General features: G+C 41.5%; 1 long non-coding RNA gene across 2 annotated transcripts in view; it reads right to left on the bottom strand.

Moving 5' to 3' along the window:
* LOC129655908 (uncharacterized) overlaps positions 1-23,594 on the bottom strand; it is an 84,544-nt gene that overhangs the window by 28,687 nt on the left and 32,263 nt on the right. The window contains exon 4 of one of the 2 annotated variants that reach the window (XR_008716133.1): positions 18,797-19,215. The exons of the other annotated variant lie outside the window; for it this stretch is intronic. This is a non-coding gene — a long non-coding RNA (uncharacterized LOC129655908). Of the gene's footprint in view, positions 1-18,796; positions 19,216-23,594 lie in introns of those variants that run through there. 2 annotated transcript variants of the gene reach the window in all.

Genomic DNA, 23,594 nt, shown 5'->3' with positions numbered 1-23,594 from the left:
CAGATGGGGGCTGGGGTTCTTCTGCTGGTTTTTCTTGGAGTGTCTCCTGTGGTGCAGCTGAGGTTGGAGTCACGTGGGCTCAACTGGAGTGCTGAGATGGTTGAGGTGCTCTCCCATGTGGTCTGAGGGCCTCTCCAGGATAAACTTCTTATGTGACTCCTCAGGGTTCCCCAAACACAAAAGTGCAGTCTACCAGGCTGTTTAATGTCTGGGTTCTGAACCCCTAGAACATCGCTGTTGGTTTCCTCTGTTCTTTCAATCATATCACATGAGGGTAGAAGTTGGATGTGAAAGGGGATTACACAATGACATGAAGACCAAGAGGCATGGTTTATTGGGGGCCAGCTTCAGAGATTGGCTGCTTTGTTTCTACTTTACTTATAAGAAAGCTGTGGCTCTCAGAGTTTTAGAAACTTTCTCAAAGTCACAGAGTGAATAAGAAATAGAAGCAAGATTCAAAGTTAGACATCCTGAATTTCAGAGATTGTGAATTTTACCTCCACCTCTGTACTGACTTTTAAAAGTCATGAAAAATTCCTTAAATAGTGTCTGGCATATAAAATCTACTCTTTGAATCTAATTTTATTTTGTTTCCTCTCTTTTTTTCATGTTATCTCATAAGAACAGGAATCCAGAAGTCAAAAACTTCTTTATTTTTGCAAAAGAAAATTTTCACTTATTTATGTTTGCTTGGCTTGTCAGTTTAGGCAAATGGAATAAAAATTTACTAAGCAAACACATCCTACCCACTTTCTAGAGTTAAAAGTTTGAAAAACACTCCCACAAAATTTAAGTTGCATTTACCAGTGAAACTTTCACAGGACAGGTCTGCTGGGTAGGGAGCTGGAGATTGACTTCTGGGAGGAGAAAAGGGCCAACCTGTGCAAGTGTGTGTATCTATGTGTGTGTCCTTGTGTGTTGTAAAATGTGGGAGGACAGCTCTCTACAGACTTAGGAGACAGAAGAAGGAGAATCAGGCTTTATATACATGTTCCCTAATCTACTCAATAATTCCTCAAGGATAATATATTATTAATTCATTTTACTGATAATAGTCAAATAATTCTCTTACGCTCTCTGGATGTGCTGTGCTGTGCTTAGTCACTCAGTTGTGTCCAACTTTTGCAACCCCATAGACTCTAGCCCACCAGGCTCATGTGTCCATAGGGATTCTCCAGGCAAGAATACTGGAGTGGTTGCCATGCCCTCCTCCAGGGGATCTTCCCAACCCAGGGATCGAACCCAGGTGTCCCATATTGCAGGCATATTCTTTACCATCTGAGTCACCAGAGAAGCCCATGAAAAGTGGAATGGATAGCCTATCCCTTCTCCAGAGGATCTTCCTGACCCAGGAATCAAACTGGGGTATCCAGCATTTGCAGGCAGATTCTTTACCAGCTGGGCTACCAGGGAAGCCCACCCTCTGGATAGCCGAGGTCATTTTTTAGTGTCAGAGAAACTGCTGTATATTGTTCCCTCTACCTCCTCCACAACTAGCACCTGACAAGTCACTGATGTATGTTAAGACCTTCATCCAAAAAAAAAAAAAAAAAAAACCCTTCATTCACAGGGTTTCTCCATACCCTGCATGCAATTTTGTGGTCCTTCTACTTCCCTAGTGGCTCAGACGGTAAAGCATCTGTCTACAATGCAGGAGACCTGGGTTCGATCCCTGGGTCGGGAAGATTCTCTGGAGAAGGAAATGGCAACCCACTCCAGTACTCTTGCCTAGAAAATCCCATGGATGGAGGAGCCTGCTGCAGGCTACTGTCCAGGGGGTTGCAAAGAGTTGGACATGACTGAGCGACTTCACTTTCTCTCTACTTTATAAGAAGCAGATTTCTCCTCTCACACAGGGTTGAAAGGGCCAAACGGATCATGTGAATAATGACTAAGCGGTGTTTTCTGGACAAGATGAATGATCAGAATTACCTGGGAGGAATTTTTTTAAATGCAGATTATCAAACCTAACCCAAAATGTACTGAACTAGATTTTTCAATAGCAAGACTCAGGCTTGACACGGATTAAAATCTCCCACAGGTAATTCTGAGGCTCGGTCAGGCTTTGGATAACTGCTGGGGGAGTTCAGAATGGACGTGCCTTTGGCAAAGGGAAAGCTTACATAGGGAAATATTGGGTTGCCCAAAAAGTTTATTTTGGTTTTTCTGTAACATCATATGGAAAAACCTGAACGAACTTTTTGGCCAACTCAATATTTCAGTTGAACACTCAACTAAAGAAGTTGAGTTCTATCTGATTTTTAAGGATGAATGAAATTCAGATAGGTGATGATGATTGAAAGGGTATTTCCAATAGGAGAGTTGGTGTGAATAGAGTAAGAAGCAGAAAAAATACATGACATTTTGGGAAATAATGAGAAAAGTTAGCCAAGGTATAATGGTAGTTTCTAATGCTTCTCTCCATGTAGAGGAAGATCTGTTGGAGAAAAGTTCTGGTCTCTCTCATCCCCTCACTCATGACGCCTCAGGGAAATTTAGGAAAGAAATGGAACGTGTGCTCTTCAACCCCTTCCAGCTCCTCCTCATAAGTTTTCAGGGGCAACTTCTGCTCCCATGGGATAGAGGATGCCAGTCCCAGCCCAACACTCCCTGAGGCTGAGTGGGTAGATTTAAACCTGGGGCTTTAGTATAAATAAATCCACAAGGTTGAAGCTATAGCATGTAGTCTTCAATGTTAGTCACTTGGATAAAACGGTAATATTATCATTACCATCCCTTCTGTCTTATTCATTTGTCTTATTTCCCAATTGGTTTAGGACTTAGGCACTGGGTTCCTCAATTCCCAATAGGAGATCAGTGCTGGAAACAAAAGATGAGTCCTGATTAGGGAGCACTCCTGGAATGCCAGAGTGAGTGAGTGAAAGCTGCTCAGTTCTGTCCGGCTCTTTGGGACCCCACGGATGTAGGAGCCTGCCAGGCTCCTCTGTCCATTGGATTCTCCAGACTCTTCTACTGGAGTGGGTAGCCATTCCTTTCTCTAGGGGATCTTCTCAACCCAGGGATTGAACCCAGGTCTTCTGCATTGCAGGTGGAGTCTTTACTGTCTGAGCCACCAGGGGAGCCCAGAATGCCAGACTTTAGGCCAATAATTCTTAAACTTTTTGGAGCCACAGAGTGATTTGAGGCTGTGATGAAATTTGGGAACATTCTTCTTAGTTCAAGGTACATGATCAAAATTATTTGGGGGTTATCTAATCCTACTCAAGAACTCCTGATCAGATTCTTCAATGGTGAAACCCAAATTTGGTATAGATAAAAGTTCTCACAGACAATTTTGATGGAGTACCTATTTCAGGATATTCACAGATTTCCTGAATGAAACCTATTCATGGGTTACTCTCTCCTAGGAGAAAAGCTCTAGTTTTAAGCAAAAATGGGGAATTCAGTCCTAGACACGACAAAGAGACATGGAAGGCATTAGTGATGTGGTTCTAATTGTGGCATTGCCGTTTTGTTTCAATATGAAGTCAGGAAGGACAAAAGGGCAAAAATGATCAGCCTTCCTGAATTTATTTTGTGGAATCCATGGTAGATATTTGCAGTACTCCAGGACTCTGATGAAAAGAAGCTAAGAATTCCTGCATCAGAGAACACTGGGAAACACCAGAATTCTGTTGTTTGGGGTTTTTATGACCTGGTTCTCATCAGCATCGTCTCTAAAACATGGTCCTCACATTCAGACAATGAGTTAACAAATAAGTGGATGCTGTTACACTTGTCTTTTCTTGTCAGTATTCCTTCTGCCCTTGCAATCATTAGAAAAGTAAAAAACCTACCAAATTGCAGCTGCTTCTCCTTGCTTAACCTAAAGTGTTATAATGCCAGCAATTTGGGGAACAGAAACGGGCTAGTCTGCCTAGAAATCTCCAGAGCATTGTAGGCTAATACATTAAAATTAAAGAGAAACAGAAGCCATCACTACAAATTGCAACATTATTGTTCAAGCCAAGATCATCCTAATTATAAACTAGCATTTTTATAGATGTCACAGGGGCTGTTTTAGTGCCGCTTTGCTGATGCTAAAAAGATAGTGTGGAAATGTGATCAGGGATCCTCACACTACTGTCTAACTGGAAGGGAAAAAAGTTAATTAGGCTCCTTTTGGCATATTAGTGAAGACAGGCTTATTAGACACATTTACAAGCTAATGATATGCCTATACTCTGCTATCAAAAAAATGCATTTAAATAAACTGATTTACAGTTCAGCCATTTTCATGTCTTTAACAAATACATTCACAATTACTTTCCCCACATTTAATTGTCCTGGCATCTGAGTATCTTCTGGAGGCAGCACTGTGAGGTGCTGATGGGAGGTGGTCTGCTCATCCTGCCTTCCCTAACCTGCTTGGGACAGCAGGTACCTCCGCAGGCTACTTGTTGTCCACCTCCAACAATGAATAGCCATGATCTGACTAATTGGTTCACTATTTGAACCAATAGTGATGGGTTTCAGAATGTCACTGATGATGAGTGCAAATGTTTGGAATAGTCAGCTGCAGGGGATAGTGGGGACAGGCCAGGGAAGAGGGGAAGCAAAATGGCCTGGTTAGCCAGAGCCCCACTCTTCCTCTGGCCTCCTGGGAAATGAAGAAAGCATTGAAGGAAATGGGCATTTCCCTCTTCAGCTCAGAAATCAAGAGCATCCCTCAGGGCCTAGTCATCCTTTTCTGGGCAGAATAACCCCTTCTCCATTAAAACTCACTTTCTATACCACTGTTAGTGATCCTTCAAACAAACGCAGCCATCTGAGCCTGTCACAGCTGGAGATCTTGGCTTTATCACAAGAGGCTACTTCAGCTCCCTAAGCCTTAGGAACGGGGATTTTAACAAAGCTTTTTGTTGGTTGGATTTTTTTTAGATTTTTATGTTGACCACTTTTAAAGTCTTTAATGAATTTGTTACAATATTGCTTCCGTTTTATGGTTTGGTTTTTTGGCTGTAAGGCATGCAGACTGTTAGTCCCCATCCAGGGATCAAATCTGAACCCGCTGGGTTGAAAGGCCAAGTCTTAACCACCAGGAAAGTTTGCACTTCAAAGTGTTTTTGAGAAGATTAGCTAAGGCACTGCCTGTAGAGCCTAGCAAAGGACCTGGCTTGTGGTAAACGCTCAACAAATATTTGGTGGGTGTGTGCATGCACGCATGCATTTGTGTATAAGCTCAGTCCTGTCTGGCTCAGCGACCCCATTGACTGTGGCCTGCCAAGCTTCTCTGTCCATGGAATTTTCCAGGCAAGAATACTGGAGTGGGTTGTCATTTCCTCCTCCAGAGGATCTTCCTGACCCAAGGATCAAACCCATGTCTCTTGCATTGGCAGAAGGACTCTTTACTAACCTGGGAAGCCCCAACATATATTATCTGTAATCATTTGCATCATCATTACAATTATCAATGTTACTAAATAGTGTGTAAAAATCTTTGATGGCTCCTTATTTGTCACAGAAGAAATCTGACTTACTTAACATGGTCCATAAAACTTCAGATTATGATGCTAATTTCTCTTCCCAACTTACTCTTGAGCCCCTTTTCCTACAAAACTACGCTGCACCCGCAAAGAACTGCCCATCTTCTGAGAGCATCTTTGTCCTTTGCTCCTGCGGCTCCCTCTTTCTTCAGGGCCCTGTCCTGTTGCCCAGTTGCCATCCTCTCCTGGTCCTCCAGAAGGAATCCTTCTCCTCATGCCCCTACCGCTTCCCTATTCTTCTTCCTTCCAGGGAGAATGATGACTCCTGCCCGATGCATCACACACGCCTCTTCTGGGTGTCACTTACTTCACAGGGGGAGAATTATTTGTTTACTAGGCTATCTCCCCTGCCAGAAGGTAGGCTCTTCAAGCACAGAAACCAGACATAAATTCTACTTTTATGTCTAGGGTGTGACTGGGGGTATATGTGTGCATGCACACACTCAAGTCATGTCTGACTCTTTGTGACCCCATGGACTGTAGCTCTCCAGGCTCCTTTGTCCACGCAATTCTCCAGGCAAAAATACTGGAGTGGGTTGTCATTTCCACCTCCAGGAGATCTTCCTGACCCAGGGATCGAACTGGCCTCTCTTGTGTCTCCAGCATTGGCAGGCGGATTCTTTATCACTAGTGCTGCCTGGGAGGCCCAGGTGGTTAGAATTCCAATGAAATCAAGTTAAATTAAAATGACTTGGCAGAAATATAGATCAATGGAACAAAATAGAAAGCCCAGAAATAAATTCATGCACCTATATACACCTTATCTTTGACAAAGGAGGCAAGAATATACAATGGAGAAAAGACAATCTCTTTAACAAGTGGTGCTGGGAAAACTGGTCAACCACTTGTAAAAGAATGAAACTAGAACACTTTCTAACACCATACACAAAAATAAACTCAAAATGGATTAAAGATCTAAATTTAACACCAGAAACTATAAAACTCCTAGAGGAGAACCTAGGCAAAACACTTTCCAACATAAATCACAGCAGGATCCTCTATGACCCACCTCCCAGAATATTGGAAATAAAAGCAGAAATAAACACATGGGACCTAATTAAACTTAAAAGCTTCTGTACAACAAAGGAAACTATAAGCAAGGTGAAAAGACAGCCTTCAGAATGTGAGAAAATAATAGTAAACGAAGCAACTGACAAACAACTAATCTCAAAAATATACAAGCAACTCCTACAGCTCAATTCCAGAAAAGTAAATGACCCAATCAAAAAATGGGCCAAAGAACTAAACAGACATTTCTCCAAAGAAGACATACAGATGGCTAACAAACACATGAAAAGATGCTCAACATCACTCATTATCAGAGAAATGCAAATCAAAACTACCATGAGGTACCATTTCACGCCCGTCAGAATGGCTGTGATCCAAAAGTCTACAAGCAATAAATGCTGGAGAGGGTGTAGAGAAAAGGGAACCCTCTTACACTGTTGGTGGGAACGCAAACTAGTACAGCCACTATGGAGAACAGTGTGGAGATTCTGTTTGGCAAAACTAATACAATGTTGTAAAGTTTGAAAATAAAATAAAATTTAAAAAAATAAAAAAGAAAAAGAGCAAAAAAAACAAAAAAAAAAACCTGGAAATAGAACTGCCTTATGACCCAGCAATCCCATTACTGGGCATACACACCGAGGAAACCAGAATTGAAAGAGACACGTGTACCCCAATGTTCATCACAGCACTGTTTATAATAGCCAGGACATGGAAGCAACCTAGATGTCCATCAGCAGATGAATGGATAAGAAAGCTGTGGTACATATACACAATGGAGTATTACTCAGCCATTAAAAAGAATACATTTGAATCAGTTCTAATGAGGTGGATGAAACTGGAGCCTATTATACAGAGTGAAGTAAGCCAGAAAGAAAAATACCAATACAGTATACTAACGCATATATATGGAATTTAGAAAGATGGTAACGATCACCCTGTATGCGAGACAGCAAAAGAGACACAGAGGTATAGAACAGTCTTTTGGACTCTGTGGGAGAGGGCGAGGGTGGGATGATTTGGGAGAATGGCATTGAAACATGTATAATATCGTATATGAAACGAATCACCAGTCCAGATTCGATGCAGGATACAGGATGCTTGGGGCTGGTGCACTTGGATGACCCAGAGGGATGGTACAGGGAGGAAGGTGGAAGGGGTGTTCAGGATGGGGAACACGTGTGCACCCGTGGCGGATTCATGTTGATGCATGGCAAAACCAATACAATATTGTAAAGTAATTAACCTCCAATTAAAATAAATATATTTATATTTTAAAAAATAAATAATATGAAAAAAATAAAATGATTTGAACTAGAGTTTCAAATAGATTATTTATAAGGTGCCATCTAGACCCAATGTTTCATAAGCCTGTCATTTTACCAAATACTGGATTCAATGGCCTTCTCTGAGCTTCAGTTTTTTAATTTATAAAATGTGAATGATAATTGCTAACTCACAAGGCTACCAGGAGCCCTAGTGGGTCAATTCATGTGAAAAGACTCTGTAAAGTTCAACTGCTACACAAATGTTAATAGCATTGTTTACTTGCTTACCCTTGTTTGTGTTTCTACAGTGAGATGACAGAGTAATAGAGAAGCACATTGTGCAGCTTGATCTGTATTTGTTGTTAATGTTTTTCCCATGCCAAGTCCCCATAGTAAAGGTAGGCTCAGTATCATGACTTCCCCGGGGAAAGAGGAACATTCTTTGGTGCCCATTTCAACAGGATGAAACAGAAGTCTCCATACATTGTAATCTTTATGATCTGACTCCAATCTCAGTTCTTGTAACAGGAGCATCATGGGAAATGCCTTTTTTCCTCCTCTCCCCACAAACCCCTCCCTACTAAAAAAGCCCAGTCCATCTTTTTATGATGATAATCATCATCAAAGACATCATTTGAGTTTAATGCCTGAGAATGACTTCGCATGCCAGTGACTAACAATGTTACGGACAATTATTTCTTTAGAAGGTTACTGCTTCACCCATCAAGGAAAATGTCACTTTTGTAAGGTAATAAATGTAGTTTATAGAGAGAGTGGATACATTCAGGTCTGCCATTTAATTTGATCATGGTTCATCCCCAGCAATTCTTGGTGATTGAGTCACTCAAGAGGAGTTTCTCGCAAGTCCTTTCTTGAGTGTTTTCTGAATCATTATGTCGCAAAATGATACCCTCTATTTGTCTGAGGCATCTTTTAAGCAAAAAGAATTTATTCACCAAATAGGAGATTTGGGGAAGCACCATTCAGTCAGAACAGTCAATGCTGTTCCCCCAGTTTCTACCATACACTTGAAACTGCTTTTTAACACTTTAGGGTGCAGCTAGATTGGCATTCCTTGGCCTTATTCCTGTTTGCCTGTGCTGAGTTCGGGGAAAGAGACTCCACTCCAGTAGGGGAGTGGAAAGGGAGGGCGCTCCCTTCTCTCCAGGTCACTGTAGAGTCAGAGCATAGGCCAGATCGGATAGTCATCCCTCTAGAGGAACACGGCCCAGAAATGGGGTCAGGAGTACCCAAGAGAGTGAGATGTTGCATGAAGAACTCATAGAATCATCTTTTCTTACGGGTCACACCGAGTGTCCAATGTGCTAGGTGTGTCTCTCGCTTATGACATTACCATGTGGAACAAATTCATGAACTACTTCTGTGTGTTTAGATGAGCATGGAAAACATTCATCCCTACATAGAATCATAGCCTGTTTAAATCAGATGAAATAGACTAACATACGGGAGCATAGTAACTCTTTTGCATCTGCTTTGGCAACAGAAAAGCTTGAGTTCAAACCTGACTCTGGCACTTACTGGAAAAAGTGCCAACAAAGTTGGAAAAATCAAACAAACTCCTTCCTTAATCTCATAAGCTTTGTCTTTCGGAACCGCAAAATAGAAATGAAATTGGCCCTTCACCATGCTCTTCTGAGGATTAAATGAAATTGTGTCTACAAAGCACTCAGTACAGTGACTGGCATCCAGCAGGAGCCTCGTTCATGGTAGCTACTGTGGCTGTCAGAGACAATGCTGTAAGAGGCAGCGGTAGTCGCAGCACTGGTCTGGCACCTAGCGCAATGAGGATGCTCCGTTCACTTTTGTTTGCTGTTTTTTTAATCAAGATTACTTTGTTGTTGTTGGAGGGTAATTGCTTTATAATGTTGTGGTGATCTCTGCTGTAATCAATGTGGATAGGTCATAACTATATATATATATATATATATATATATATATACACACACACATACATACACGTACTGCTTCTCTCTAGAGCCCCACCTCCCCCGACTCCACTCTAGGTCATCACAGAGTGCTGTGCCGGACTTCCTGTGTTATACAGCAGCTTCCCTCTAGTTAATTATTTTGCACAATAGGGTATATATGTCACTGCTACTTTCTCAATCTGTCCTACCCTGTCCTTCATCCACTGTGTCCACGAGTCCACCCTCTATGTCTATATTTCCACTTCTTCTCTGTAAATAGTTTCATCAGTACTATTTTTCTAGATTCCATATATCTGCATTCATATACGATATTTGTTTTTCTCTTTCTGACTTACTTCACTCTGTGTACCAGGTTCTAGGTTCATTCACCTCATTACAACTGACTTAAATTCATTCCTTTTTTATGACTAAGTAATATCCGTTGTGTATATGTACCAAAACTTCTTTATCTGTTCATCTGTTGATGGATATCTAGGTTGCGTCTGTGTCCCGGCTATTCTAAATAATGCTGCAATGAACGTTAGGGAACAGGTGTCTTTTTGAATTGTGGTTTTCTGGGGGTATATGTCCAGTAGTGGGATTGCTGGGTCATGTGCATGCGTGTGTGCTAAGTCGCTTCAGTAGTGTGTGACTCTTTGCGACCCTATGGACTGTAGCCCTCTAGACTCCTCTGTCCATGGGACTTTACAGGCAAGAATACTGGAGTGGATAGCCATTCCCTTCTCCAGGGGATTGTCCTGAGCCAGGGATAGTCACCTGCATTGGCAAATGGGGTCTTTACCAATCACACCACCTGGGAAGCCCTTGCTGGGTTATATGGTAGTTTTATTCCTAGCTTGTTAAGGAGTCTCCATACTGTTTTCCATAGTGGCTGTACCAATTTATATACCCACCAACGGTGCAATAGGGTTGCCTTTTCTCCACATCCTCTCCAGCATTATTGTGTGTGGATTTTCTTGATGATACCATTCTTTTTCATTTTGAAATTATGCTTGAGCACCTAAATAGATAAATGAAGCTACCATTCCTCTTCACCTTCCAGAAAAGGGTGCTGAGGAACATAGGAGCTAAATGAACAGCGCAGAATCACACAGGGTTTGGCAGAGCTTGATCTTAGATCCTTTGATTCTTAATGTGGTGCTCTTGCAACATCTCTGATCACTACCTCCTTCCCTTCACCTCCCACTCTCCACAATATATGTATATGTGTTTGAGATATACACGTCTGTCTTACAGACCGAGAAAATACAAAATTTGAAGCGGATGTGCTGCTTGGGTTCCTTGAGGCTGGTGAAGGGAGCTAGGCTGATGCTTTAGGGTTGGGCGCACTCTCTGATGAATTTTACATCTTGTTTCTCATGCTTGCAAAGCCCAGGTCTTAATGTGCAGTTGAACTTAGAGCCTGGAATTGACGACTGAGCGACTTCACTTTCACGTTTCACTTTCATGCATTGGAGAAGGAAATGGCAACCCACTCCAGTATTCTTGCCTGGAGAATCCCAGGGACAGAGGAGTCTGTTGGGCTGCCGTCTATGGGGTCGCACAGAGTCGGACACGACTGACGCGACTTAGCAGCAGCAGCAGCAGAGCTGGACTCACAACACAGATCCCCAGAGATTCTCTGGCTGAATAACATTGGGAATATTCATGATTTTGTCTCCAAAATCCCTCAGGTTTATCCCTCTCTGTGCTACCCTTCCTCTTCTCATTCCTTTGAACTACACCATGATTTCTACTGTACCAGGAATAGTAGTCATACCAAAAATACGAGAGAAAATAAAAGAAGCTACTTTCTAGCTATTAAGCTTCCATAAACTTGGTATAAATAATAGGTTTAAGAAAACAATTGTCTTTGCACATTAAGAGCAGAAAAAATGTTGCACCAAGAGTGAACTGCAGGAGTCCACAGGAAGACACACACTTCAGAGGCTCACGGACTGGGCTGCGTGGCGCCAGGACACACTGGGGCTCCCCACCCTGTGTGGCATCTCTTACAGGCTATATTCCCGCCTTTCGTTAGAGATTTGTGCTCAAGACATGGTGTGTTTGTTTGGTCATTTAATAAGTAATTTTAGGTCTGACAGAGAATATTTTAAAACTTTATATGAAAGGAAAGTTCTTCTTAGAATTTTCTTTTTAACTTTAACTGGCAGAGTTAACAGGTGTTTCTAAAGCTTTCCACTGTCAGCTGAGCAGAGCCCTGTGCACAGAGCGGGAGACCTTGCGTCCAATTCTGACACTCAGGATGGGGTACATCTCTGCACGTTTACAGATTCGCCAGACACTTATCTCCATCCTAACCTGAATATGCACTCTAGAACTTACAAACCAACCTGGTAGAAGAAAAGATAAGAAAAATTCATAATTTACCGACTATAAACTCAAAATGGCTGAATCTACTTTAAGTTGACTGAGATTGCCTTTTGGGGATCAGGTAAATTGGGTGATAAAAACAGAACTGATAACTACAAAAGATGAAGTGACATTTCTGCAACCCCAAGGAACTGCTTTAATGCCTACTATGACTTTTTTTTGTCTTCTAATGTCAGAACATGATAGCATTGGGCTGTATGCCATAATCCATTCTAATGGAACCATACTTCAGAGTAATGTGAAGGTATCCTGTGCGCATCTGGGCAGACCAAGGACACAGGAACACCCAGATGCCCAGAAAACTTTACAAAGTACTTTTAATCTAGCAGAAGTTTAGTCATGATAGTGACAATGGCATCAACGACAACTGTAAACACTTCAGACATAAAACCCTCGGGAGGAAATACACTGAGCCCTTGGGATACAACATCTATGGGGCTCTTAGCTCAAGACTTAGAAACATTTTATCTCCAAATTATACCTCTTTCCTGAACTCCAGATTCAAATACTATTGCCTTTGACTCCCCCACTTGAGTGTTAATAGATACATCCATTTAGCACATCTGAAGCTAAACCTATGAGCTCCACTCTACCCCTGATGCTCAGTCAAACTTACACAACTTCCAGTCTCCCTCCCCGTCTCAGGTATTGACAACTCCATACTTAAGTTTGCTCAATTTAGAAATCTTGAAACCATTCTTGATTCTGCTCTTCTCTCAGACCCACATTTAATTCACTAGGACTGTTGTCGTTACTTTCAAAATATATCATGACTCCAACCACTTCTTACCATCTCCTGTTACTACTCTTGCCTGAGCCATCTCTCACTGGGATACTTCAGCTGCCTCCTGTGGGTCTCCATGCTCCCATTCCTGCCTTTCCCAACCATCTACACTTCACAAAGCAGTCAGAACGATCCCTTTAAAGTGTAAGTCATATCATGTCACCCTCTGTTCAAAACTCTCCAATGACTCTATCTCACTCAGATAAAAGCTCAAATTCCCATATGTCCTTGCTGTTCTTTGAACACACAGGCATGTTCCTGCCTTAGGGCTTTATATGGGCTGAAACCTCTCCCTAGAATGCTCTTCTCTCAGATATCCATATGGCTGAACGTCCTACTTTTGCAAGTATTTGCTGAAATATCACCTTTTAAAATGAGGCCTTTGAAATTGCATCCTGCCACTCTTCTTCTGCACTCCTAATCTCTTCTCTTGTTTGGATCCCCCCTCCCTTCAACATTTACCACCCTTTCTATATAGCATAGTTCATTGGGTATTATATTTATTGCTTGTTTTCTCTCTCTTCTCACCAGAACATAAGCTCTACAGTGGCAGGGATTCTTACCCTGTTCTGTTTTTTGATGTACCTTGGGTACCTAGAACAGGCATAAGGTGGTGTGGTTTAGTCTCGAAGTCATGTTTGACTCTTGCAACCCCATGGACTGTAACCTGCCAGGCTCCTCTGTCCATGGGATTTCCCAGGCAAGAATACTGGAGTGGGTTGCCATTTCCTTCTCCAGGGGATCTTCCTGATCCAGGAATAGAACCCAGGTCTCCTGCATTGCAGGCAGATTCTTTACTGACTGAGCTATGAAGGAAGCCCAGGCATACGGTAGGCACTCAGTAAATATTAGATGAACAAATGAATGAAGATCATTGAATACAAATGTTAGCACTAAAAGGGATGCTAGAGTTTTTCTGGCCTAAATCCTTTTTTTCTAGATTAAGAAATTTTAAATTGTTTCCTGGGAAGATTAAGATATTTGTCTAAGAAAATGCGCCAAGTCAGGGACTTCCAAATTCTCTTGCTCTGTGCTTCAGTTATTAAATCTGGAGGATTTAATCCTGGATCTTGAAATGATATTATTAATATTCAGTTCAGTTCAGTTCAGTCGCTCAGTCATGTCCGACTCTGCAACCCCATGAATTGCAGCACGCCAGGCCTCCCTGTCCATCACCAACTCCCGGAGTTCACTCAGACTCACATCCATCGAGTCAGTGATGCCATCCAGCCATCTCATCCTCTGTCGTCCCCTTCTCCTCCTGCCCCCAATCCCTCCCAGCATCAGAGTCTTTTCCAATGAGTCAACTCTTTGCATGAGGTGGCCAAAGTACTGGAGTTTCAGCTTTAGCATCATTCCTTCCAAAGAAATCCCAGGTCTGATCTCCTTTACAATGGACTGGTTGGATCTCCTTGCAGCCTAAGGGACTCTCCAGAGTCTTATGTGTTAGTTTTCCTTCTGGACTTGAAGTAGAGAGATGATTAACCATATTCATTAGTTCATAAGGACACAGGAAGCAGCAGTACCTGGGAACACTGTATGGTCCCTGACTACATTCATTCCTAGATTCACATGAGCTCTTTCCAGTGGGCTGCTGGAAATACATGTGTGTGTGTGTGCATGATTGTATGTGTGTGTGCACGCATGTGTGTGTAAACACATGTGTGCATGTGTGTTTGGGGCGGTGGTACAAGTGCTGAGTAAACTGGTCAGAATAGCAAAGTTTCATGTTCTAGGTATAAAGAGTGTTTGAGGAAGCTCCCAGAACTTTTAGTAGAGAATGATTGCAATCTTTAAAGTATATAATAGAGCTACAGTTTCTCATTTTTTGAGAAAAGAAAAAGGAGTTAGAGGGTTTAGGATTTACCTGCTATTTTTCAATCAGAAAGTTGTAGAACCTAAACTGAATCTGAGTCCCAAGAGTCCTAGATGTTATCTTTTATTTAGATGTGTTCTCACACATGATGCTGTGTCCACCTATGGATATTTCAGGGTTACCCACCAGAGCAAGGAACTGGGTGATGGGGCTTCATTTTCTATACAAGGCAGTGCTATAGATCTCAAGGCACTGTGCAACAGAAGGAAATATTAAGGTTATTAACTTTAAAAAATATGTTATTGGGTTTCCCATTTCTTCCTCTCTCGTTATTTGGTGTTGCCTTTCTGTTTCTCTGACACTTAACTCTGAGGATGTGACACTAAAAATATCAGGGCCTGCAGGCTCCCTGACGCTTAGCTCCTTTTCTTCCAACAGCTGGGACATTTGATCCTTGCCAGCAGGCTCTGCTTTAGAGTCAGGGCAAATCATTTCCCCCAACACACATTTTTTTTAATACTTAAAAAAAGGTCATGTCCATGAAAGTGTGTAGGACACAGTAAGCCTTCAGCAAATTATAACACCCTTCTTCTTCTCTTTGAAACTTCTTACATTCCCTAAATGTGGTAGAGAGTATAAAGTTTATCACTTTGGAATCAGAGAAAATTTAAATCTTCAAGGGCCCGTCTACAAAATAAGTTCCAAAAATGCTAAGATCATGGCATCTGGCCCAATCTCTTCATTGCAAATAGAGAAACAATGGAAACAGTGGCAGATTTTATTTTCTTGGGCTCCAAAATCACTGCAGACAGTGACTACAGCCATGAAATTAAAAGACACTTGCTCCTTACAAGAAAAGCTATGACAAACATAGTCAGTGTATTAAAAAGCAGAGATACCAATTTACCAACAAAGGTCTGTATAGTCAAAGCTTGCATGGATGTGAGAGTTGGACCATAAATAAGGCTGAGTGCTGAAGAACTGATGCTTTCAAACTGTGGTGCTGGAGAAGACCCTTGACAGTCCCTTGGACAGCAAGGAGATCAAAGCAGTCAAACCTGAAAGAGATCAACCCTGAGTCTTCATTGGAAGAACTGATGCGGAAGCTGAAGCTGTGATACCTTGGCCACCTGATGTGAAGAGCCAACTCATTGGAAAAGAACCTTATGCTAGGAAACACTGAGGGCAGGAAAAGCAGGTGCTGACAGAGGATGAGATAGTCAGATGGCATCACTGACTCAATGGATACGAGTTTGAGCAAACTCCAGAAGATACTGAAGGATAGGGAAGCCTGCGGTGCTGCAGTTCATGGGGGTCACAAAGAGTCAGACATGACTGAGCGACTGAACACCAAGTCTTTCAGAGCTAGTCCAAAGTAAGCAGATATGAGCGTAGTAAGCATTTCTAATGAGTTGCAGCCTGCATTCGTTTCTTCTTTACTCTTCCCTGTAAGGTGACGTGCCGCCCAGACGACTGTCATCACAGAGCTCTAGGCACTGGTAAGTGCACCCATGGTTTGGAGTGAGCTCATGAAGTGAAAGTCATTGCCATCCTTGCCCAAGTTCATCAAGACAGATATTTAAATGAACCCTAATGTATAGCAATTCTTTGTTGATCCTATATGATTTTTCATGGATACATTGGTCTTTAAAGGGTAGATGTGCCCAAGCTCAAAAGAGGTGAGGTCAGAGGCTCTCTGTCAACCAGAATGAGGACCCAGAGATCTTGGAGTTCAAGCAGGGTACTAGATCAGAACCATCAGGGATGCGAAAAACATGGGCGAGGATGCGGAGATCACATGTCACGAAGTGGCCCTCAAGCACTGCTTCTGCGTATGTTCCTGCTTGTGGAGCTCGGGCTGCCCCTTCCCACCCCAGGCTGCTGCTGCAAAAGTATCCTGAACTTCATAACCCTAAATATTTCCTCTGTTAATCAGTCATCTGATCCCAGAACATTTGTTAAAGAATCTGGAGATCTATATTATTAAAAAAATTATTTCACTCAAGCAGAGTTGATTTACAATGTTGTGTTTATTTCTGTGGTAGAGCAAAGTGATTAAGTCACACACACACACATATATATACTCATTTTTGTATTCTTTTCCATTATGTTTCATCACTGGATATTGAATATAGTTACCTGTGCTATGCAGTGGGACTTTGCTGTGTATCCATTCTGTACATAATAGTTTGCATCCACTAATTCCAAATTTCCAATCCATCCCACCTCCACCCCTCCTTGGAACCCACAAGTCTGTTCTTTATGTCTGTGAGTCTGTTTCTTAGACAAGTTCATTTGTGTCATATTTTAGATTTCACATATGACAGATATCATATGGTATTTGTCTTTCTCTGTCTGACTTACTTCACTTACTATGATCATCTATTGAGTACTTTTAGCCCTTCTGGGTGAGGCAACAAAAATTTAAGGGAATTATGTAATTTTCTCAAGATAACACAACTAATATGGAGAAGGCAATGGCAACCCACTCCAGTACTCTTGCCTGGAAAATCCCATGGACAGAGGAGCCTGGTAGGCTGCAGTCCATGGGGTCGCTAGGGGTTGGACACGACTGAGCGACTTCACTTTCACTTTTCACTTTCATGCATTGGAGAAGGAAATGGCAACCCACTCCAGTGTTCTTGCCTGGAGAATCCCAGGGACGGGGGAGCCTGGTGGGCTGCCGTCTATGGGGTCACACAGAGTCGGACACGACTGAAGTGACTTAGCAGCAGCAGCAACAGCAGCAGCAACACAGCTAATAAATGTTAGAGCTGGATTTTGAACCTAAACAGTCTGACACCAGAGTTCTGGTAACCCTGGGAACATGTGAGTAGCAAAATGTGCCTTAAAAGAAATCAAAGCCCATGAGATATCTTGTAATAAGCAATATATAATTTACACATATCACATCTATACATGCCATTTTCCAGAAAATATCTCATAATAAAACAACTGTGCTCAGAGGGCCTCTGGAAAGGAATGTCATGATTAGCAGTCTGTTGAGAGGCCCTGTGATGCCTTCAGCAGTGTGACAAGCACAAAAAGGTCATGGCAGCTTGAAGGTCATATACTCTGCCTCTCTAGTACCAAGGCCACTGCAGGATTTAGCCCAAGGACTGATCCATTGGAACAGTGCAGGGCAGGTCTGAAATTCCCTCAAGATCATAGCAATCATCCCATGGGACTATGACCAGGAGGATGAATTTATGCAGGCATGCATAATGCAAATACACACTAATGTAGGCAGGGGTGGGAGGAAGAAGGGGATCAGGACAGGGAGAGGGAGAAGAGAGGGAGAGGGGAAGAAATACACACTAATGTAGGCAGGGCTGGGAGGAAGAAGGGGATCAGGACAGGGAGAGGGAGAAGAGAGGGAGAGGGGAAGGAGAGTGAGAAAGAAGAGAGACCTTTTGAGTTTTTGACAATGGTCTACATTTTCAGTCTTTATACCCTAAACTCCCATTCTCTCTCCACCCTGCTTCAAGGCTCTCATTCCCCACCACTCCACTGGAAATTGACTTCAAGGTCAACAATGACCTAGATCCTTGAAACTCAGTGTGGTCCAAGAACTACTAGCTTCATCTTAGCAAAGCCATATAATCTCTCTGAACCTTAGCAGCTTCATCAATAAAAGGAGGCTAACACCTCATGGTAATATCAAGAGGGTTATATTAATGTACATGAAGTACCTGGCAGACAGGAAATGCTCAACTTATCCTGATCCCAGTAAGAATCCAGGCTCACTAAAAGCAGAGAAATTGAAATGTGATAATTTACACTAACAACGTGTGTGTGTTAGTCGCTCAGTCATGTCTGACTCTTTGCGACCCCCCATGGACCGTATCCTGCCAGGCTCCTCTGTCCATGGGGATTCTCCAGGCAAGAATACTGGAGTGGGTTGCCATGCCCTCCTCCAGGGACACTAACAATGCACTCGTAAAATCTCAAGAGTTGGAAAAAAGGATAAAAAGACTTCTGGTCCAAGCATTGTTTTTACTGTTTTATTTACAGATTTCTTTGAACAACAGTCTTTTAGGTTAGATAGAATACCTGAAAATAGGCTTCCCTTTTCAATAATCTCTTTTAAATCATACAATTTTAGTATAAAATATGGTATATCTGGTGCTTCCCTGATGGCCTAGCAGGTTAAAAATCTGCCTGAAATGCAGGAGATATGGGTTCAATTCCTGGATCGGGAAGATCCCCAGAGGAAGAAATGGCAACCAACTTCAGATTTTGCCTGAAAAATCTCATGGACAAGGGGAGCCTGGTGGGCTATAGTCCAAAGGGTCACAAAAAATCAGACACAACTGAGCCACCGATAGCTCCTGCATGTATGGGCTATCTGCTCTGTTATGTAATAGAAGGAAGTGCAAAGCTTTGGGAAAACTCTGAGGTTGATACAAACATAGCCCCATCGGCAGGGATGATGGTGAGCACTTCAAGCTCTGTGCTTCCCCAATGCTCAGCTCAGTAGGATGCCTTAGCCGAGGTGCCAGCATGGTCTCACCAGAAGAGAAACTAATACCTACAAGAAAAGACACATTCAGCTTTCCAGTTCCCCCAAATCATCAAGGTCTTGTGACTCAACAGTGAGTCAGTAGGCAGACTTTGTTAGGCAGCTCTGATAACTAGCATTCCTATGACCTTCCAGAAGAGACTCACACAACTGCGTGGGCAGACAGTGACAAGAGGGGTCAGGAGATTGATATTTCCATTTGTGTTCTGCTAAACATCCTCACTTTGGCCCTGGATAAGTCACTGACACTTTTAAGGCTTTAGTTTTGACATCTGTAAAATGAGACTGTTGCCTTGATAAGATGTACCAATGTTCTTCTCATGTCTCAATGTGCACGTACATGGATTTTCATATGTTTTATTGGTCTTAGTTCTCAGCGGAAGAAAAGCTCTATGTAGGAGGACTGAGAGTTAAGGCTGCTAATGAAAGCTATAGTTAACACTCAGTATTGCAGATTAATTCAATTCTATGATTGTTTTTACATGAAACAATCAATGTTTACTGATCACCTGCTTAGTATTATGTAGTTACATATACACTCACCACCACAATACAAGAAAAACACAATCCAAGTAATTCCAAAGTAAGTCTGATAAGTGCTACCCAAATTTAAGCAGGAGGTGCTGTGGAAACACATAGACAACGTTCCTAACCTCGTTTTGAGTAATCAGGGAAAATTTTCCAGGAGGAACTGCCATCTCAGATGAGACACAGAACAAGAGTAGATCTTGCCTAGGCAAAGAGAAGTCAATTGTTTCCTTTCTGTTTGTTTGCTTTGTTTTTGCAGCATATGCAAAAGCCTGGGAGCAGAAGGCACAATGCCCTTAGCAAATGCAGATAGCTCAGTAGGAAAATTTTCTTTCATGCCATATTAAGAAGTTTGGATTTTACTTGAAGATCATGGGAATCATTAAAGAGGATCATGCAGTAGGGTTCAGGATATATTTCCCACATCAGATATATCATTTAGGTTACAGAGTGGAGATATCGGAGAAGAGCAAAAGAAGCCTCTGAAAGTAGCCCAAATGAGATGGTGAGATGGTGGTCTAGAAGAAGGGAGTGGCAGTGGGGAACTGAAGACAGGTTTATGATGGAGAATTGAAAAGGCTTAGTATTGCCTAGACCGAGTATAGGAGAGAGACTAGTGAAAGAGGTTACAGGAGTTTCAGGTGTTAGTGACAGACAAATGGCAGTGACACACACTCAGTTTTGTTGAAAATAATTAATTCAGTTTTGGGTCCATTGTGTTTTGCTGAAATGGAAGATTGCCTAAAATAGAGGTACACCCACATTCATTCAGAAATATTTATTGAGTACTTTCTGTGTGTTAAACATGGTTCTGGGATCCGGAAATATAAAGATGCATAAGTTCCAGGAGTCCCTATCCTCAAGGATCTTACAGCTTAATGAGATATCAGATATGCAACAAATAACTAAAATATGGTCAAGGTGATAAATTATAGAGGAGGCATTCATGGTGAAAAGTGTGCTAAGTGAAGGGGCTCTGACAATGAGTAATGTAGAAGAGAAGTAAGTAGCTGAAGGTTCCATTTGTGAGAAGGGCTTGTGGTGAAGATAGAACTCCGTCTGGCTTTTTAAAGAAGGGCCAGTTTTAAGGAATGAGGAAGAAAGTGTTTGGCAGGAAGAGGGATTCACGCAAAAGCAAAAGAATAGAACAATGTTTGGCATATTTGAGGGACAATATGTAGTTTTCCTAGTCCTGAAGAATCTTAAGTGGAATTATAAGTGTAAACCTGGAGAGACAGAGTCCTCTGCTCTTTGCCTACACCTGCAGCCTGGACTTCTAGCCTGAGCTCCAGACTTGTAAATAGATTGCCTATTTGGCGTCTCTCCTTAGACAGCTAGTGGGCAATGGCAATATGCCCAAAATTGAACTCCTGACCCTCTCTCTTAAAAACCTGACCTTCCTAGAGTCTTCCCCATATTAGAAAAATGGTAATGTCATAGCAATAACTGTTCACATCCCAGATCTTTGCCTCCTCTCTTTATCTCCCAAACAACAAGAAATCCATCAGCAAAACCTATTATCTCACATTGATGCCAACAAAAAAATGATGGAATAAAGACCTCTGAAGACTCTCCTTCCATGAAAGCACTGAGGAAACTGGCAAAAATTGTCAAAATCAACTTTTTAGAACTCTGAACAGGAATCAAGGCTTGTAGTACCTAATAACAGACTGAAAATATGAGAAGTAAAACTGACAGATTCAAAGGGAGATTTGACAATTCAATGATAATAATTTGAGATATCAATATTCTACTTCCAACAATGGATGAAAATAAATAATTAATTCGGTTTTGGATCCGTTGTGTTTTGTTGAAATGGAAGATTTGCCTAAAATACACGTCAGCACACAGTACACCCACATTCATTCAGAAACATTTATTGAGTACTTTTTGTGTGTTAGAAATGGTTAGAAAATTAACAAACAAATAGAGGAACAATACTAGGAACAATACTAGACAATACTACAGAATAACACTATAAACCAACTAGGCCTGACAAACATCTATAAGAATACCCCACCAACTAAGATCGTGACATCCAGTCCCATCACTTCATGGCAAATAGATGCGGAAACGGGAAACTGAGAGAGACTTTATTTTGGGGAGCTCCAAAATCACTGCAGATGGTGAGTGCAGCCATGAAATTAAAAAATGCTTACTCCTTGGAAGAAAAGTAATGACCAACCTAGACAGCATATTAAAAAGCAGAGACGTTATTTTGTCAACAAAGGTCCATCTAGTCAAAGCTATGGTTTTTCCAGTAGTCATGTATGGATGTGAGAGTTGGACTATAAAGAAAGCTGAGCACCAAAGAATTGATGCTTTTGAACTCTGGTGTTGGAGAAGACTCTTGAGAGTCCCTTGGACTGCAAGGAGATCCAACCAGTCCATCGTAAAGGAGATCAGTCCTGGGTGTTCCTTGGAAGAACTGATGCTGAAGCTGAAACTCCAATACTTTGGCCACCTGATGCAAAGAATTGACTCATCTGAAAAGACTCTGATGCTGGGAAAGATTAAAAGCAGGAGGAGAAGGGGATGAGGATGAGATGGTTGGATGGCATCACCAACTCAATGGACATAAGTTTGAGTAAACTCCAGGAGTTAGTGATGGACAGGGAGGCCTGTTGTGCTGCAGTCCATGGGGTTGCAAAGAGTCGGACATGACTGAGCGGCTGAACTGAACTGAACTGAACTGAACCCAACAGTAGCAGAATATACATCCTTCTCAAGTACACAGGGAAACTTCTCCAGCATAAATATACATATGCTCCAATACCTAATAGATATTAGGTCATAAAACAAGTCTCAATCTATACACAAAGACTTAAATCACACAAAGTGCATTCTCTATTCACAAGCAAATATGATTAGAAATCAGTAACAGAAGGAAATCTGGGAAATACACAAATGTGCATAATTAAACAAAATAGTCCTAACTAATCAATGAGTCAAAGGTCGAATCACAATGGAAATGAGAAAACATTTTTAGGTGATGAAAATAAAACATACTAGAACTTTTGAATGCAGCTAAAGTAGTGTTCAGATGGAAATTTATAGCTGTGAATGCCTATGATAAAACATAAGATCTCAAATCAATAACTTACATTTCACCTTAGGATTTTAGAAAAAGAAGAGCTTGCTGAACAAAGCAAGCAGAAAAAAAAAAAGAAATAACAGAGATTTTAGAGATGAAATAAATGGAATAGGGGATAGAAAGCAAGAGAAACATTCCATAAACTATAAGTTTGTTCTCTGAAAACATCAACAAAATTGATAAAGTTTTAGCTAGCCTGACAAAGGAAAAAAAAATGATAGAAAACTAAAATTACTGAAACCAAGAATGAAAGTAGAATCACCACAGATCTCACAGAAATAAAAAAGAGTTTCAAGGGACTTCTATGAAAAACTATAAATCAATGAATTAGATAACTTATAGAAAAAGGATAAATTCTTAGAAACACAAAGAGTGTGCTTAAAAGATAGCCCACATTCATGGTTTGGAAGACTTAACATTAACACTCCCTAAATTGATCGGTAGAGTCAATATAGTCATTTTCTAAATCTTAAAAACCTTTTTTGTGTTTTGTAGAAACATCTATATATTATTTCAACAAGCATTGAGACTGGTAGGAAAAAAGGTTTCCTTTTGACCTATGTCTCCTCCTCCGCCACCCCACCAACCCCGCCCCAGGTAAAGTGAAGGCTACATACAATTTGGATTTATTTCAGATAAAAAAGCGGAGATAAAGTTCTAAAGACCAAGAATTCTCTCCTGCCATGCCTATACACTTTCAGTTTTAGCTCTCTTTATAAGATGGCAATACTTTGTGAGAAAGCAATTGTTCATTTTTCTCAGTTGC

Source organism: Bubalus kerabau, chromosome 6, assembly GCF_029407905.1.
Source record: "Bubalus kerabau isolate K-KA32 ecotype Philippines breed swamp buffalo chromosome 6, PCC_UOA_SB_1v2, whole genome shotgun sequence".
NCBI classification, from domain to species: domain Eukaryota; kingdom Metazoa; phylum Chordata; class Mammalia; order Artiodactyla; family Bovidae; genus Bubalus; species Bubalus kerabau.
The sequence above is the reverse complement of the archived record's forward strand: the minus strand, read 5'-3'. Positions and strand labels throughout refer to the sequence as shown.